Below are 14,991 nucleotides of genomic sequence, written 5' to 3' on the forward strand. Positions count from 1 at the left end.
GTGAAACTTTGGAAAAAGTTTTGTGAAGACAATTTTTGAGAATATTAATTAAATAATTTACATATGAATAGGATTACATATAAATGTTAGAAGAATAGGAAGAATGAATGTATTAGAAAGGATAGATAAGAATTTATTTTATGTAATATTTATTTGGAATGTAAGATTGAAAGGAATTTTATTTAATGTGTACTGGATTTTGGAAGATGAAAAATTAGATTATGGTTGTGGAATATGGAGCAGGGGTCAGTTATGGAAGAATAACAAAATGGATATAATAACATGGTAGAAAGTAAGAAACAGAAATGCCTGTAAATAATGCCTTTATGTTGTGTTAAATAAGGTTTCAGTCACGCTTTGGGATCTTTTATCCACCTAAGCTACCACCAACATCGAGGTGGAGCCTCAGTTAAATGTCTCTTCTGAAGGACGAAGTACTCAGAAGTAAAGCACCCCCTTATGCTGCTCTACAATATTTGCAGTCCCTCTGGTGTGGGACATTCTGTCCATTTACTGAGTTAATGAGATGGCCAAGAAGATAATAGATAAGTAAAAAGATGATGAAGTATTAAAAAACTTAGATTTAGACTTAGAAAAATTAAAAGACTGATTATGACTGTCATGTCAGGAATACTTGGTCAGCTGGGTGAGTATTAATTAAGAAAGAAAATAAAAACGCCCCTAAAAGAGCTATGAACTCCAATATGAAGACTAGATATACTAGATACAGAATGTGAAAAGAGCTCATGAACTGGTCAATTTGATAGGAATTTAGAAAACCAGAGGTGGGGGTGTTATTAGAATTTTTTGCACGTAAGAAAATAGGCAAGAAATGTAAAGGTTTTTTAAGATAAACAGGGATGGACCAAGTTAAGAAGTACTTTGCAAGATTTGAAATATGGCAGTTGAGATTTTTAAGAAAGTTTAAAACTGAACCATACTAATGTGGGATAAGCACATGAATATGTTGAGTACATTCTATAATTCGTATGCAAAGTAAAGGACTTTGGCTAGTGAAGAAAGGTTTGAAATAGAACTCTAAGGCTCAGCTGGAGGTAAAGTTAGGGACTTCAGGAAAAGGAATAATTATGGGTCTCTTCTATTCTTCAGGAATGGAACCAGCACACCCTGAAAGACTGTAGATATGGGTTAGATGTGCAATAAGGCTAGAAGATGTTCAAAGAAGTAAGAGATGAAGAAGAAGAGTGAGGTAAGAGCATCTGAATCAAATTTTACTATCCGGAAAGACAGATGTGAATGTTAACTATCTGCAATAGAATCCAAGCAGTGGATTATGGAAGGAGTACAAAGGTAAAAGCTGCACTGTTTGGAACAGTAAAAGCCACATGGAGCAGGAAAACAAATTCTAAAAACAGTTTATACACTATGAAAGTGAGTTATGGACTGATAATTTTAATCTAAAAGAGGGTATGAGGTATTCCTGGCAGTGTTTCCTAAATGTTTCTTATTTCAGTCTAGCAAAGTTTAAGATTGCCAAATAATGTGCATTGCTGTTTTTTTTATTACTTTTCTTGATTTCTGGATGATGGAATAAGGGAGGACAATAACTGTTATTGGTAGATTCCCACTGAAGATGTGCTTTCTCTGTGTCATGTAACTTTTTTTTCTTTTGTGGTTAATCAGTGAAAGTAAGCACCTTAAAACAAAGCTCTCCTTTTTGGTTAAAATGTCAACGACAATCAGCAAATCAGAGTTCTATACATCTGTTCTGGAGGCAATTATCCACCCATTACTAGCACATGGCCAATCAAGGCCAGTGGCACTATAAGGGCAATAAACCTTCAGACTACAGTAACAATGCCAGTAACAATAATCAGCACATCAGAGAAAAATGAACTCTTGCTGGGGCAATCAGCCACCTCGTATTAGCACAAAGCCTAATCAGAACCAGTAGTTGTACAAAGCTAACTGCTATAACAATTCCAGCAATAACAATCAACACTCAGCAGAGTAGTATACATCCCAGAGGACAGAAAAACAGCACAAGTGTCTCTGAATGTAGTGTGATGCAACTCAAAATGTAACTTAAAATATCAAGTAATTATGCTTTAATACAGTCACTGATAAAATATGTTATCAGTATCAGGACCATTCTGCCAGCATCAAACATATCAATATGCAGAAATGGGAAACATCAGACAGATGGTCTTCATACAGCATGGCTGCAAAATGAATCAAGCAGCCCCAACACATTTCAGTTCCACATAATTATACAATGTCTCTATGTGCAGTCCTATGTAGGGTTATCAATAGTTCGAAAGATATATACAATGTCAACTACATCAAAATCGTGGATTCCAGACCAGCTCTCTTTCATTTCACTCAAGGTAGCGTGAACAGAAACATTCTGCAGGGTATTCATCACAGAGTTCAGTTAACAGCTGAAACAAAAAAGTAATCAGACCTCAAAATGGTCTTTAGCTAAAGGGCAAGAGAGTTGCAGCAGAAAGGTGTGCACATTAAACAGTGCACGAAACCCGATGACAAAGAAAATAAAGAAAATTCAGTTTGAGGACTCCTTTCATATACTTAGTCTCAGTCAAACATTAAGGAGACCTGCTTCCCTTCAAAAAATGTAAGCAGATGAGTGTTAATTCTGACAACCAAAGTACATAAACAAGTCTAATAAAGCCACTTCCAAAAAGAAATAGGCAATTCAAAAGTAGATGCAAATTGTAAGACAAATGTAAACAATGCACAAATCCATTGCCTGTTTTAGGAGTGATGGGTGTTACTAAGAAAATAACTGAGAATAACACAAAAGCTGATGTATTACCTATTGTACTAAAACATCCAGCAATAAATTGTTTATTTTTTTGTCTTTAGTTTCAGGTCTTTCATCTTGACCAAGCCTGGGCCTATGGCACAGAGTTGTATAGCCCTGGATGATACTAAGATGATCTGAGTTCCACTAATGGCTTGGGAGCTGGAAGGCACACATGTTAAAGGGTAGAAATTGAGTGTCTCATGCCAACTATGCCCATTTTGAGGGTAGTGAATAGTGGACTAGGAGTTTTCCGGCGGAAGACAGTTTATAGGTTCATAGGTTAGTACTAGGCTAACTACCCTTGCAAGCCATTTTAAGCCTAGCCAATTATCCCCTGTGAGATTCAAACCCTGTACCTTGTGTTTGTAAGGCAAACACCTTAACTATTAGGCCACCCTCCCAACCCTGTTTCTGTGCAAGCAGAGACTTGCAAGCCAACAATGGCCATGACTGGGATGATATGGGCTTGGTGATCCCAGGCTGATAATGGTAGTCTTCAGGATAAAGATATGAGACTGCACCTGCATTTATTAGAGGACATCAGAGGCCCTTGCAGTGAAGCAGGCACTCAGATCTGCCACCAGCAGTGGGATTAGATTTATTGTAAAACACGGTAGCCCACTCCCCAGTATTATGTGACTGCCCCTCATCGAAGGGTTGTTCTGTAGGCTGCTATACTGGAAACAATTAAAATACATTCTGAAGCATGTACGACCCAGTTCTATGAGGTAAATACAATCCACTAGACCACTGAAATAAGGAAACTCTCCCTCACCAACAGGCTGAAGGGCAGGGGGGCAAAAAACGTCCTCATTAGTTGCTGGATAATGGACTCTCTACTCTGCTCTCACTTGGGTACAGTTTGGTTCATATACAGTCAAGAATAAACAGGCGTCAGATCTATGGAAGGCTGGCAGACACAGGGAGAAAACATACTTTAAAAATGTCTTAATTTTTTACATTTTCCTGGATTTAATTAACTAAATGGCCAAATTCATTGCACCTGCAAGGTGCAGCTACAGTAAGCAATGGCCTTCGTCTGTCTCTCCTGAGCTTCAGGCTTCTGGCAAAGGCTCTTTGCCTCCCCATAGTGCCTTTTTTTAGGCAAAGTCATGAGGATAAAATTACCTATGTAAAATTCTTCTAAACGAAATGTAAAGGTCATGCTGCTAAACTCTAGCAGTCTTAACATGAAACTGCACTCACTGTAAGCATTTCTTACCCTGGAAGATGCTGACATTTGTGCAGTCACTGAAACCTGGTTCAAATCTGTGGAGAGCACCCCAGCCTTCCCAGGTTACTTGTCCTACTATACTTTCAGACCCCAAATGGAGGGCTACAAAGCCAAAGGGGGTGAAGTTTCAATACTTATCAAAGGCATATATACCTCCAGGCTGGTCAAACAGTATGATGCACAGGAGACACTCCAGGTGCAATTAACTGCTGACAAAACACATATTCAAATAATAGCTAGCTATATACCCCCAACAATGACTCAGGAGGCTCACTCCATCTATCTGGACTTACTTGACTCCATCAAGATTCAACCCTCTACCCTGATCCTGAGCGACTTTAACTACCCAACCATAGAGTGGAAGACCTATTCTAGCTCAGACACAAATGCCCAGAGATTCATTGACTTCATCACTGCCAATGCATTGGATCAGCTGGTCTACACCCCCACAAGTGGTGAAAATATCCTTGATCTGGTACGAACCAATATGAGAAGCCACTGTAGCACCCCTACAATGCCATCCTCCTTGGAAAGATCAGACCATAAAGCAATCACTTTCAAAATCACCAACTCCCCTGACACCCCTTGCCAGAGTCAAACAAAAAAACTTTTGCAAAGCTGACTACAACCTCCTGACAACAGGTATAAACAGCTTCACAGCCACCTTCCATTCAGTTGGAACAAGCACTAATGTCCAAGCCTACACCAAAAATCTAAATGAGCACCTATATAGCTGCATGTACTCTGCAATACCCGAGAGGATCAAATCATCTTCCTCAAGGAAAAGTAAACCTTTCTGGGGGACAGCAGCAATAGCAAAAAAAAAATCTCAACTTTCTATAATACTAAGACTAGGGAAGTACTGAAAATTATTGGGAATAATTGGAATATTTTGATGGCTATGCCACAACTACGTCAGATACTTCAAAATAAGCTAGACTTTACATATAGGAATTTAAAGAACTTAAAAATGTGATTGTGTTATAAAGATTTTAGGCATGAGAAGAGAGCTCAGAAAATATATACAACAGGCACATAATCATGTTTGAACTGCAGCTGCTGTACTGATATTTATCCAGTTTCAAATAAAAAAATATTTTTTTTAAATGTGTACAGCAACATGCAATACTACATATGTAATATATCTTGCTACCTGCCTAAAATGCCCTTCATTTTATGTTGGAAAAAGTACAAGGAAACTAAAGGAAAGAATAACAGAACATAAGTCAGAAATACATAGACAAATACAGCAGAATGTGTTAAGTAAGCAATGAGCATGTCTTGGAGAAAGGTACTGAGCACACCTTTAAATTTAGGGTGATGGAAACTGTGTATAAGCAAGTAAGAGGGGGTAATGTTACTAACCTTCTGGAGAATAAAGAATATGCATGGATCTTAAGACTGCAAGCAGATGTATTATCAGGGTTGAAAAACATGTTTAGTATTAAGCCAGTTTTAGTAACTAGGCAAATGCAACTGCTCTAGGTATATTAAATGTGCGTATATACATATATATGTATCTTTTTGTATATGTGCAAATAATTTGAACATAGGTTCATAGGTAGGTACAAGGCTATTGACCCTACGGCCCATACAAGCCTAGCCAAAAAATGTACCCTGGCTTTTGCCACCCAAGAAAATTATTTTCCTGTGCCCCTGTCGAGCAGAGCCACAGAAGTGATCCCCGGGGTGAATATGTAAAACATTTTTTGTAATAAATATTTTATTAGACTGACAGATTTATTAATTATATGGTTCTAGTATGCATTTATAAATTGAGATGAAAGTATGTCCGAGTACGTTTTAAGGAACTGCTACATCTCTAAGCTAAAATGTTAATTGAATTATTGTACAGATGATGTCATTAACTGGCCATGCTCACATGATTTTAATCTTGTTTTACAAAAACTGAAAGAATGTTACAGATTGTATAATGCACTGAAGAAGGATTTATATCCGAAAGCTTTGCTGTAATAAAGTATTGACGTTCTTGGAGTTGGAATCTTGTTTGTTATTCAGCTTTTATTTTCTAACTTCTGGTTTATCACTACATCTGCCTGTGGTCTTAAGGAGAGCAGCAATAAACAGACTCTATAAGAAAAGTAAAATATTGCTGTCCAGGACCAAGGAAGAGCAGGTGCCAAGTTGGAAGCAATGTTTCCTTTGTCTGAACAAGCAAATAAGGTCACTGGTGAAATCCTCTAAGGCTAACTTCCAGTCCAAATTAGTCACATCCACCAAGGACAATCACAAGGCCTTCTTCTCATATGTCTGCAATCTGAAATATATCTCCCAAATCTGCTCAGAATTGGTGGTCAAGAATGCCACATACACAAATGCCACAGACACAGCCAAACTTCACCCCCCTGTCCTCCACCATCAGTAAGCCAGGACACCCCCAACATTTTCCCCTTCCCTGGATCACCCACTCAAAGGCAAAAAATACAGTCTGCATGGGACCCGACAACATCCCTGGCTGTGTCCTACATGAACTCAGGCAAGAACTCTCAGCACCACTAGGCACCCTATATAACTAAAGCCTGAGCACCAGCTTCATCCCTGCAGAATGGAGGATAGCCATTATCATCCCTCTACACAAAGGTGTTCACTGACCCAGGAAATTTTAGTGCCATCAGCCTAACTAGCCTGATCTGCAAGGCCATGGAATGCTTTATCATGGACCTTATAAATAAGGACATTAGCAAACTCCAAACGCTTGATCCCACACAGCTTATTTTTGCCAAAGGGAGATCATGCCTGTTAAACATGGCCACCTTCTTTGAAACAGTCACCAAAGCCATGGATGAGGGGAAGATGATGCACACTGCCTACCTTGACCTAGCCAAAGCCTTCAACACTATTCCCCACTCGGGCATAATAGATAAACTCTTCCAGCTAGGCATTAACCTGTATGATATCAGATGGCTACCTAACTGGCTCACTGATAGAGCCCACTAAGTCAAAATAGGAGAAGCCACATCTAGTAGTAGCACACAACAAGCCGCATACCTCAAGGATTGGTCTTGGGGCCTCTACTGTTTGGTATATACTTTTCTGAAGTCCAAGCCAAAACCAGCGGTCTATGGCTGACCAAGTTTGCAAATGACTGCAAGCCGGGCACTGTCAAATTCCCCTAGTGATATAAACATCCTCCAAGAGGGGCTTACCCAAACTAATGAACATCCTCAAAGAGGGGCTTACCCAAACTAATGACTGGTGCCAGAAACATGGCCTCAAACTGAATGCCAAGAAATGCATCATTATCCCCTTTGGGGAAAACAGCACCCCCACTAATTATCACATTAATAACAACGTACTAAGCACACAATCAGTTGTGAGGGACTTTGGCACCTAGGTTGACAGCAACCTAATTTTTGACCACAATGTTGCCTCTGTTGTATGGAAGGCTTTCTACATGGCCCACCACATAAGTAAGGGTATTTCATCCAGGAACAAGGAGGTCATAAAATCACTATACTCCTCCCCTATCAGACTCATTATTGAGTACAATGCCCCCTTGTCAAGCACATGCAGGAGTTGGAGAGGCCACAGAGGTTCCTGACCATGAAAATCCAGGGTCTCAAACTCCTATACAGATAGACTAAAAGCTCGGCCCCTCTACTCAGTCTCATACAGACTGCTCAGAGGTGACCTGTGTCTGGCATACAAGGCTGTCTGAGACTCAGTTTTGATGGAGTTGCTGCATATCCATAAGTCAAAATCCACTCCTGCAACCTGCAATGAAGACCTCAACCTGGTCTGTAAAATTAATAGAACTTGTTGGTGGGATAGATTTGTGTCCCAATGACTCCCCATCTGTGGAATAGACTCCTTCTCCATGTCAAGCAGAGTACTCACTAGCCCTCTTTAGGAGGAACCTGGACAACTGGATGTGAAACAGAAAATAAACCCCTGGGAACCCACCTGCATCCCTGCTGGACAGGGGAAACAGGTGTTGACTATGTGAGAAAATTGGTGAAATTCTTGGCAAGGCTTATAAGGGCCTCCAGGCCAACAACCTAGTATCATCCTATGAAGTATGAACCTGTGCAATGAAATGGTATTCATGCTCTTCATTCACAACATTTTTCTCTGCATTAGAAATCATGATGGGATATACAGAGCTGGAGAAGGGCCACACCAGTGGATCACTGCTGCATTTCACATTTTAAGCATGTTTTGCATCAAGGTTTAGGTTCTGGTACCAGTCATTTCTCTGGATTAGACACTCCTGGCAGATATCTACATCTTTGGAGGATTCAATGATTGCACCCAGCTCGCAATCATCAGCAAATCTAAACAGGAGAGGTCACAATAAGCCCCTTGAAATACTACTAGTAACAGGCCTCTTGATGAAGGTGGATTCCACCAACATAACCTCTTGTCAGCCATTTGGCTATCCATCAGTTGTCATGGGGATTTATGTGTAAATTTTTGAATTTGTCTGTAATACTCAAGTGAGATACTATATCAAATGTAAAAACTAATCTATAAACTAAAAACTATATCAAATGCCTTTGTTGGGTCAAGGTAAGCAGTATATAACATTTTGCCCTTCTCCATGGTCCTAGTGACATTCTTGAAGAAGACCATCAAGTTTATTAGGCATGACCTACTTTTGATGAATCCGAACTGGGAAGGGACCAGTCTTTGAAGATTTTCAATGTCTTTGTTCATCAGGGCCATGATAATTCTTTCCATTGCCTACAATAAAATTCTAGTCAGACTTATGGGATTAGTGATGGAGAAGTTAAAGAAATAGAAAGTGAGGTTACTGATTACCTGCAAAGCAAAGGATTTAGTGCAGAAAATTTTACTCAGATAACAACACAACAGGATAGAGCAAAGGATACCCAAATTAAGGAGAACCCAGTGGAGTGAGATGCATCTAATCAGTTGAAATATGAAGATACTTTGGAGCCTCCCTCAGGAAACCAGTACAGACATTTAGTTGGAGCTATACAGCAAGAGAAAGAACAGGAAACGGTGTCAACTCTGTTCTGGAGTGATAAGCCAAAGATTTCCCATATGAAAGAGCAACAAATGGCACAGGGTGAAACTGAACAGAATGTGGCACAGGAAGATAGTATGGAACTTTCTACAGTATACCCAGCAGGAAATGGAGAACAAAGAATATACCCTCATCTTAGAATAAAATGATCTAAGAGAAGCATTGCTTGATTTAATAGAGGTGGATAGACATATTAAGATTAATGAAAGAAATAGACTGTAGAAGGTCAATAAAACCCCAAAAGTTAGAATTTTGCTAAAACAAATTGACACAGTAATTAGGACTGCCCATAGAGATTCATGCAATATAACAAAAACAAATACATTACTGTGCAGCAAAATTAATAACAGTCCTACTGCAAGAACACAGGGGAGTAAGGGAAAGGGCGGGGAGAAATTGAATGCCATCATGTAAGTATTGAACAGAGAAAATTATAAAGCAATTAAGTATCACTGTTAGAAGAGTGTAGAAGAGGGAACAGATCAATAAAAATACTCTTTAAGATAGAAGTGATAAAAGCAATGAATAGCATTATAACAGATCAAAATTTATTGTGCACTAGCACAAATAATAAAGTAAAAATATCTGCACAGGCAGAAAAAACTTAGAAGGTATGTAGATAAATATAAAGGAAAAGTACAAAATAAACAATTTATTGATGACCCAAAACATTTTTATAGAGAATTGGAAACAAGGTAAAAATAATTGAAATACCACAAAAAAAGAATACATAGATACATTTTGGAGGAATATCTATGATAATCCTGTGGAACACAACAAAGATGCTAAATGGATAGAAGAAGTAAAAGAAAGAATAAGAAGTTCAAATGTACAGGATATGAATTGAGATGAAGTGACAGCCAAAGAGATTGAAACAAAGTTAAGAAAAGCCTTTAATTGGAAAACTCTAGGCCCAGATGCAGTACCTAACTTCTGGCTAAGTATTAACACCTTTGCACAAAGGTTTAGCCATGAGAAAGAATTATTTATATGCACACCCTGAACAGACACCAGCCTGGCTAACAACAGGAAAAAACAATGCTCCTACTTAAGAGTGTAACTGCAAGCTACTCTAAAAACTATATACACTAATAACTTGCCTTCTGATGACGTATAAACTATACACCAGAATAGACACTGACAGAGTTTATAGTCATTTAGAAGAAAACTCCATTATGGCTGGAGAACAAAAGGGTAATAAAGGAAATTCATATGGAAATAGGGATCATTTGTTGTTAAATAAAATCATAGTGGAGAACTGTAAAAAGGGAAAAATCTAAGTATGGCATGGATTGACTACAAAAAAAGCATCTGATAATATCCCACATTCATGGATAAAAGAGTGCTTAAAAATGTATAAGATACACCCAACACTGATCGACTACATTACAGTGACCATGAAACAGTGGCAGACCAGTTTGCAATTAAGCCATTATAATGGACAATTATTATTCCAGGGATAAAAATTCAAAGGGGATATTCCAGGGTGTCATTGTTGCTTTTCTGTATTGCCCTTAACACATTAGGTTGTCTACTTAACAGCTTAGGCCATGGCTATAATTTGGCTCCTAGAAAACAAAAAAAGTGTAAAGATTTTGCATCTTTTCATTGTCGATTATTTAAAGCTGTTTAGCTCATCATGTGTGGAACTGAAAGCACAACTGCAAGTTATGAAAACTTTTTCAGATGATATAAGAATGTCATTTGGTCTTGATAAATATGCAAAAGCAACCTTTAAAGCAGGAAAACTGCAGCACCAAGAAAACATCAGTATTAGACAAGAATGTGATACAAAAGAACTAGTGAAAGAGGGTATAAATATTTGGGAACTGATGAAGGATCAACAATAAAACATGAACAAACGTGTATAAAACTTAGTAAGTAATACTTTAGAAGACTTAAATTAATCCTGAAAACAGCGCTGACATCTAGGAACAAAATTCAAGCTGTTGGCTAGACTCGACAGGAAAACAAGAAGGATGTTTCATGCTCGCCAAATGATTTATAACAATCAGTGCATACCAAGATTATATATTCCCTGCTCCAAAGAAGGGTTGTCCTCCTTGAAACTGATTACATGTACATATCTGCAATTGTGGGACTGCATACACATCTGCTGATCTCACAAGACCCAAATGTAGTGAAAGTTTTTAAACATGAGAATAAATCTAAGATGACTTCTCTGCTTAGTCTAGGAGAAGCATATCGGCATCAAGCAAGAATGGAAATCAAACAAGAAGTTGATAAAAATCAGGCAATAACTGAATGTGCCAAAAACCAAACGAAAGAATATAAGCTGAAGGCACCAAAAGACAAAATGAAACTACTGACCAAACTGCAGAAGTGTGCGAACCAAATACTCCACAATCAAATCACTGGTATATTGACACTGTAGAAAATGCTGGTAGTCCACAAAGTAAAGCAAAAACGTTTATTGTAAGACAATAGAAAGCTGGTAAGCGCTTTCGTCCTCAACAAAAGAACTTCATCAGACAAATTAAAATCAAACACAGAACACATTTTAAAGACTCCCTTTGTGCTTCACATGATAGTAGCCACTCCCCCCAAGTAACAAAAATTTAAAAGGGCAATACAAACTGCGATGTCAATGACAAAATGTTAAATAAATACATGTTAATAGATAGAAAAAATATAGAAAATATATAAAAAAGATCATCCACTTCACAATTTTTTAAAAGAGCAGTGAATAAATATATAAATAAATATATAAATAATTTGCATTTAATAACAACTGCCAATATAATTCTCTCTTTTCTAGTAAGGCAGACCATGCACCTCCCCTGATATCCATCGTGACACCATTAATAACAAAAAAATTAAAAGTGTGGTCACTGTTCTCTGAGGTATGTTTATGCAAAGTATTTGTCTCTTTGCCAGTTCTTATTTCATACAAATGTTCATATATTCTGTTTTTAAATTTTCTATCAGTTTTTCCAATGTAAAAACAATCACATAGGTTACAGAGGGCACAATAAATAATACGTTCAGAGTTACAGTTATACTTATTTTTGATATGAATCTTAGTGTTGTTGATCATAAATACTGTTCCTTTCTTTATAAAGGGACAGTATCGACACATACCACACTTCAACATATGTCCATTCGAAAAACGATTTACAGGAAAAGATTATAATACTTCATTCATTTCTACATACACGATTGATAGTCCTGATATTAAACATATTTTGAGTAAAAATTGGTCAATTCTAACACATGACCGAAGTATCAGAACACATATTGATGAACAACCTACTGTTATTTTTAGAAAAGGTAGAAATTAAAAAAAAAATTTCAAGAAAGGACATGCTGTGAATCATTTTTATCAAAAGAGACAGCGATTCTGGCTGACATCAAAGATTGAAACAATACTAATTTCATGAGCTATAATCGTACTTTGACTTAGGAATGGAGTCCATTCTCAGCATGGTATTAGAAACCCAAAAGACTTGGAGAAATAAAAAAAAAAAAAAAAAAAAAAAAAAACTGAGGGCATCATTAAGATTTCACAGTTAAACTACCTCCAGTTCAGAAACAAGTCCACTAGCTGATGTTAATTTAGCAATAGGGTTTCTAAGCGATGAAATATTGATACCCAAAATCAAAAAACTGTCTATAGATAATAATTTTTATATTTCTCCATGTGTTATAGTACTTACATTTCAGAGTGCATAAATTACTATGTACTTGCTGTTTCCAATGATAGGTTTAACTAACTTCATTATTTTGCTGAAATGCTTATTTCTATAATTTGAGCAAGTAAAAAAGGAAAGAAAAACAGGATCCCAACTTCTACTGTATGTTCTACTTAAAACACAGCTCAATAAAACAAGACTAATATGTTCACTGCTGTACTAATTCAATGCGTTTTTATACTCTTGAGCTCCTGTTTGAGACAGAAATTCCAAATACTATTGACTTCTGCCAAGCACGTTTGTAACTGTTATGTTAACTTTTTATTCAATCAAATTATACATTAAAATGTCATTTGCTTAAAAATATCTTTGACTTCAGCTACTTTAGTACATAGTGGCATTTTGTGGAAGTGCTGGTTCCAATCCCAGCAAAGGTGCATACTTTTTTCTGTCTCACTTTTTAAAATCAGCAGTTGTAACACAAACACAGGCCCATAATTTAGTATAATGTCCCTTTCAGCATATACCGTACAAAATACCTGCAGCAAATGGAGAGACCTCAGAGGTTTCTAATTAAGATGATCAAGGGCTCCAGCGCATGCCTTACACAGACCAACTAAAGTCTCTGTCACTATACTCAGTATCATATAGACTTTTTATGGAAGACTTACACCTGGCTTACAGAGCAATCTCTGACCCAAACGTAATGAATTTGCTGCACATCCATAAATCAAACAGAACTAGAGCTACCCATTCCAGGGTCCTAAATATGGCCTGTGACTTGACTAGGACATCCTGGAGGGACAGATTTATCTCCCAGTGACTGCAGTATCTTTGGAACAGGCTTCCAATTCATGTGAAGTAGAGCACCTCTATGACACTGTTCAAGAGGAACCTGGATGAGATTAGATGGGGCACCATAAATTCTTACTGGGAATAGTGCTCACAACTCTCCTGGACATTGGCAGTCATTGATAAATACAATCTTGGGTATTCAGTAGAGATCTTTGGTATTACATTGCAATGAAATGGGTGGGCTTGAAAGGAGCTCAGGGTCAATAGCCTAGTAACCGCCTATTATCCTGTGATCCTAAAACCACAAAGTATATTATGACAGATATGTTAAATGACAAAATTATCTCAAAAATATTAAAGAAATGCCTATGAAAAGGTAACTATCTTTAAATGTGGAGTGATGAAGGTGGGCTTATTGTTGTTACATACTTTCTAAGCAATGAAGCCATGACATTCCTCATGACCTACATTAGAGATCAACCAGATAGAGTAGCTGATTTTAAAGGAAATGAACATGCAAATGTCAAGTGTTTTTTTAACCCAAATTGATTTTCATTCAATTTATTCTGAAACCCATGGGTGCTGCATATAAGTAAAGAATGAGTTGCCACAGCTCCTCAGTTGCCTGTCTAAACTTTGCTTTCAAATAAACCTCACACTGTTTTCTTTTAGAGTGTGTTACAGTGCCTGAAACATCATATGGATCTCTCTTGAACTGTGAATCATTATATAATGACAAGTGAGTAGCACAAACCTTAACTGATGAAGTCTTCTTACCTGGCAACTTAGACACATAGAGAAAGATATCTGCAACTAAGATATTTACAGCCATGGCAAAACAAAATAATTTGGTGACCGTTTTTAGTGAAATAAGGAAAGGACTCTCAGATTTTGCAACTAGCAAAAATCAAAAGGAGTCTACCTTGGCTCCAAAGATAATTGAAGAGCATTAATTCAGGGTTACCATTCTAATTCAACAGAGAGGAGAGACTGAAGGATATTGTTCAGCCACAGCCAGCATTGCGGGAAGAAGCCTTTTCTTAAAAACAAAAGCATAGCAGTATGGCTGACCCATTGAATGTGTTTTAGGCCTAGAACCAGTTGGAAAAATATCATCTACAGAGAATAATGTAATTGGTTTATTACTAAGTACTATACAGAATTCTGCCCAGATATGCCCTTTAACAGACTTTTCTTATATAATTCATGGGCTTATGGCAGTCTTCTGCCTGAGACTTACCAAGACTCATGTTACACTGCTCCTTCTGGCCTGAGACTTACCAAGACTCATGTTACACTGCTCCTTCTGGCCTCACACAAGAGAATCTTCATGTTATTAATTACGTAGGCATTACTTTGATATTCTTTCTTAATGAACTGGGAGAATACGGGAGGCCTCCTCTAGGCTAGAGCAAGTAGAGCACAACTAGAACTGAGCAGGTATGATCCTCAGCATGTCTATCTATACGTACACAGGTGCTGCAGTATCACCAATTAATGCAAACACCTG

General features: G+C 37.6%; 1 protein-coding gene across 3 annotated transcripts in view; it reads right to left on the minus strand.

Annotated features, from left to right (window-relative positions):
• Nucleotides 1–14,991, minus strand: part of PLCH2 (phospholipase C eta 2) — a 1,923,638-nt gene that overhangs the window by 581,621 nt on the left and 1,327,026 nt on the right. The gene's annotated exons all lie outside the window — the stretch shown is intronic.

The sequence above is a fragment of the Protopterus annectens genome, chromosome 2.part1 (genome assembly GCF_019279795.1).
Source record: "Protopterus annectens isolate FY-2018-M chromosome 2.part1, PAN1.0, whole genome shotgun sequence".
Taxonomy (NCBI): Eukaryota; Metazoa; Chordata; order Ceratodontiformes; family Protopteridae; genus Protopterus; species Protopterus annectens.